Here is a 5,000-nt window from a genome sequence, read left to right as displayed (position 1 = left end):
TGGCCGTCCCAACGATCCTATTCAGGATCGGGGATGCGACAAGTCTCCCCCACTTGCAAGGGATTCGTCCTCGAATCCGAATCAAGTGCATCCTCGTCCATGAACTGGTTGAACCACTCAGGATAGTCGGCTTTCATTCTAGCCTCGGTCTCCCAAGTGATTTCCTCACGTCCACTACAATCCCAAACGATCTTGACCATCTGTATTGTTTTCTTTCTCATTGCTTTTTCCATCCTATCTAAGATTCGAACCGGCCTCGTTTCTAAGGTCAAGTTCGTACCCAGATCAGAAGGAATTTCTGGTACAATGACATCTTGATCCGTTAGACATTTCTTGAGTTGGGAGACATGGAACACGTTGTGGAATGCATCCATTGCTGTCGGCAAATCCAACTTGTATGCCACCTTACCAACCCGTTCAATAATCTTGAATGGACCTAAGTATCTCGGGTCGAGTTTCCTTCTCCCGGAAATTCTCACCCGTCCCTTGAAGGTTATCATCTTGAGGTATACCAAGTCATCGACCGCGAACTCCAGATCCTTTCTCCTTTTGTCTGCGTAGTTCTTGGCTCGATCTTGTGCCTCTTTCATCTTTTCCTTCAAGAATTTTATCTTTTCAGTTGTTTCTTCGACTATCTCTGGACCAATCATGCTACGCTCCCCCACTTGGGTCCAGCATAACGGGGTCCTGCACGGCCGTCCATACAGAGCTTCATATGGCGACATGCCAATGCTCCTATGGAAGCTATTGTTGTAGGCAAATTCCACTAAGGGTAAATGCCTTTCCCAGGAGTCACCCCAGTCCAAGACACATGCTCGCAACATATCTTCCAATGTCTGGATCGTCCGTTCAGATTGTCCATCCGTTTGTGGGTGATAGGCAGTACTCATGTTCACTCTAGTTCCTAAAGCCTTTTGGAAAGCTCGCCAGAAATAAGATGTGAACCTTGGGTCCCTATCTGATACAATGCTTGCCGGAACACCATGCAGTCGGACGATTTCGTCTATGTACTTGCGTACGATCTGATCGACCCCGTCCGTCTTCTGGATGGCCAGAAAGTGTGCTGATTTGGTTAGGCGATCCACCACAACCCAAACCGCGTCTTTCTTATTCCTGGTGGTAGGGAAACCAGTCACAAAATCCATTGTGATGTGGTCCCATTTCCATTCTGGAATAGGCAAGTTTTGTAGTAAGCCACTAGGCACTTGATGTTCTGCTTTAATGAGTTGGCAAGTGGAACACTTCGCCACCCATTCGGCAACATCTGCCTTCATACGGATCCAATGATAGAACTTCTTAAGGTTTTGATACATCTTGGTAGCACCAGGATGAACCGAAAACCTAGACTTGTGAGCTTCGCTCATAATCTCTTCCTTAAGACTTCTATCATTAGGAACACTGATCCGACCATTGACTAGGATGGTACCATCCTTCGCAGTCTGGTACTCCGTCCTGTCATTTTGAGCAACCTTCTGGAGGTTCTCGTCCTGACCTTGGGCTAAACGAATTCGAGTAAACAGGTCGGCTTGGTTAACCGCCTCCAACCCTAATGATTCGGTCGCCTTGGTCAGCACGTTCAGCCGTAGAGCTCGGACCATACCGTCTAGGTCGTCCGCCTCTCGTTCAGCCGATACATCAACCCTTCTCCGGCTCAAAGCGTCTGCTACCAGATTAGCTTTTCCCGGATAATAAGTGATGTCTAGATCGTAGTCAGCTACGAATTCCATCCACCTCCTCTGCCTTAAGTTTAACTCAGGCTGGGTGAAAATATACTTCAGACTTTTATGGTCCGTATGTATCTGAACCTTGGCACCATACAAGTATGAGCGCCAAATCTTTAAGGCGAATACTACCGCAGCCATTTCTAGATCATGGGTGGGGTAGTTTCCCTCATGTTTTCTCAACTGCCTTGACGCGTAGGCGATGACCTTCCCATGCTGGGTCAATACGCAACCTAGTCCAGTGATAGACGCGTCCGTATAAACCACATATGGTTGATCAGCCTCCGGAAGAACCAGGATGGGTGCGCTAGTCAACATGTCTTTAAGTGCGGAGAAACATCCCTCACACTCTTCAGACCATGTGAACTTGACGTCCTTCCCAGTCAACCGTGTCATAGGCTGTGCCAAGCTTGCGAATCCTTTCACAAACTTTCTATAGTAACCTGCCAGCCCTAAGAAGCTCCTGACTTCCGTGGCACTGCGTGGTCGGGGCCAATCCTTGATTGCCCTGATCTTCTCTGGATCCACTGAGATGCCTTGGTCGGACACAATATGGCCGAGGAACCCAATACTCTTCTGCCAAAAACTGCATTTACTGAGTTTAGCATAAAGTTTGTGTTCTCGTAATCGTTCCAGCACGGCTCTCAAGTGTTTCCGATGAGATTCCTCATCCTTAGAATAAATTAGGATATCATCAATGAATATGATCACAAACTCATCCAAGAAATCTTGGAACACGCTGTTCATCATTCTCATGAATGCAGCAGGTGCATTGGTCAGACCGAACGGCATCACTACGAACTCGTAATGACCGTACCTGGTCCTAAATGCCGTCTTCCTAATATCATTTGGCTCCAAAGGAATCTGATGATACCCTGAGGCCAAATCGATCTTAGAAAACCACTTGGCTCCTTTGAGTTGATCCAACAGTTCGTCTATCCTGGGCAACGGGTACTTGTTTTTCACAGTAACCCTGTTCAACCCCCGATAGTCGATGCACAGACGCATGCTACCATCCTTCTTTTTCACAAAAAGGACTGGTGCACCCCAAGGGGAGCTACTTGGCCGTATGAACCCCTTGTCCAGCAATTCTTCTAATTGCTTCTTTAGCTCGGCCATCTCGGCTGGAGCCATTCGATACGGACTCTTGGACAGCGGAGCTGTCCCTGGCTCTAGTTCAATCGTAAATGGTTCCGACCTATCAGGGGGGACACCCTGTGGCGACTGGAACACATCTGGGAACTTCGACACCAACGAGTCCTCTGAAAGGTCTTTCAGACAGACAGAACTGCCCGGCTCTGTAGTTGTAATTGTAGCCAAAAAGGACTGACAACCCTGTTCCAGCATCCGAATCGCTCGAACTGCTGAAACCACCACTTTCTCTTGAGCTGGACACAGACATTGGTACTGGATCGGTTGAAGCCCAGTCTCCAATTGCACACGACCTCTATGGCAATCGAGAGTGGCCCGATACTTTCCCAACCAGTCCATACCTAGGATCACTTCATGATTCTTTAGGTGGACACAGACCAAATTCACAGGGAATACCTTTCCCTGAATTGACACTGGGATATTTGACACGAGACCTAGTGAGTTCATGGCTTGCCCTCCGGCTGCCCTCACTATCCCAAAATTATCTCCAGCGTCCAGACAGAACATACCCTTTCCGACCAGTCCCGGACTCACAAAACTATGCGTAGCCCCTGTGTCGAAAAGTACGTGGGTTTCCACACCACCAACCATGAGGGTTCCTATCAGAGACCCCCATCAGAATCCCCTAGACATTCTAGGTTCCAGACCAAGCATTTCTACTTGAGTGTAAAAAAATAAATTTAGAAATTACCAGAAATCGAATCAAACGATCCAGATGCGCCTTCGTCGCGGGACAGCTCGTACACCCTCGGTGTTGTGGTCGGCCTGTTCTGGGTCGACTTGCCTGTGTCTCCACGACCCTTCCCTTGTCCTCCTTGCAGCTTAGGACAGTCCGACTTGTAGTGTCCCGTCTTGCCACATAGGAAGCAAGTCACGGAGCCGCTGCCACTGGACTGGTCTGAGAATCGGTTTGGACGAGTGCAAGTTTGAATCGTATGATCCATACTGCCACATCGTACACAAGCCCCCATGGCCTTCCAGCACTCACCGGGATGATTCTTACCACACTTGGAACATTCAGGTCGGCCCCCAGAGGTCTTACCTCCGTCCACCTGGTCCCACTTTCTCTTTTTATCGTTTGTCTTGCCCGACGAGCCAGGCTGTGGCTTAGCCTTAAGCTTAGCTTCTTCAGCCAAGTTAGACTCCAGCAAAGCCACTCGTTCAACCAGTTCTCCGACGGTGTTGAAGGTGCGGATTGAGCAGTGGGTTTTCAGTTCCGGCCTTAGACCTCGGATGAACCTACGAACCTGGACTGCCTCATCCTCCAGCTCCCTTCCAACGAACCGTCTGAGTCGGTTGAACTCCTCTTCGTACTCCCGTACGGACCTGCGACCTTGGACCAAATCTAGAAACTTAGTTTCCAGTCGGTCCCAAGCCTCAGCAGGAAAGTATTTGCGGTTGAACTCAACTTCAAACTCCGCAAAACTTTCGAGACTTCCATTGGTGCGCTTGTCCACTGCAAGCCACCAATTATGCGCGTCCCCTTCTAGGAAGTGAACCGCAATGTCTCTTCTGTAATCCTCTGGACAGCGAGTTGATTGAAAGTTTCGGAGCATCCTACTCCTCCACTCGTCTGCCACAATGGGGTCGGTGCTACCTGAGAAATGCTTCGTACCCAATCTGGATAGATGTTGAAGCAGACTCAGATAATCAACCTTTCTTACAGATTTTTCCGGTGGATCGATCTCGATCACCTCAACCGCGTCCACAGCTGGACCAGTAGCAATAGGTGTAGCCGTAGCTACAGGTGTAGCTTGACCAACTGACGAATTCACTAATGGCGTGAATAGTTGAGTCATAGCCGCCACCTGGTTACCCATCACCTTCATGGCCTCTATTAAGTCCTTCTTGGACAGTGCCGCGGGCGCATTAGCCGTACCATCGGCCACTTCCTCACGCTGGTCACCGTCACGGTTAGCGTTCGAGGATTCCACTTCCTCTTCATCACCTTCCTGATGTTGCTGACCGTCCTGTTGCGTCCCGGTAAGGTTAGCTGGATCAGACGGTAACATACCTCCAGTGTTAGTCTCAACCGGATCGGTTGGTAACTCGGACAGACCAGCTCCGTCCGCAGCCCCTCGACTAGATTGACCAGCCGTTTTCTTACTCCTTCGGGTCTTTCCCGAT

This window comes from Brassica napus, unplaced genomic scaffold (assembly GCF_020379485.1).
Source record: "Brassica napus cultivar Da-Ae unplaced genomic scaffold, Da-Ae ScsIHWf_757;HRSCAF=1095, whole genome shotgun sequence".
NCBI classification, from domain to species: domain Eukaryota; kingdom Viridiplantae; phylum Streptophyta; class Magnoliopsida; order Brassicales; family Brassicaceae; genus Brassica; species Brassica napus.
This window is presented reverse-complemented; position numbering follows the sequence as displayed.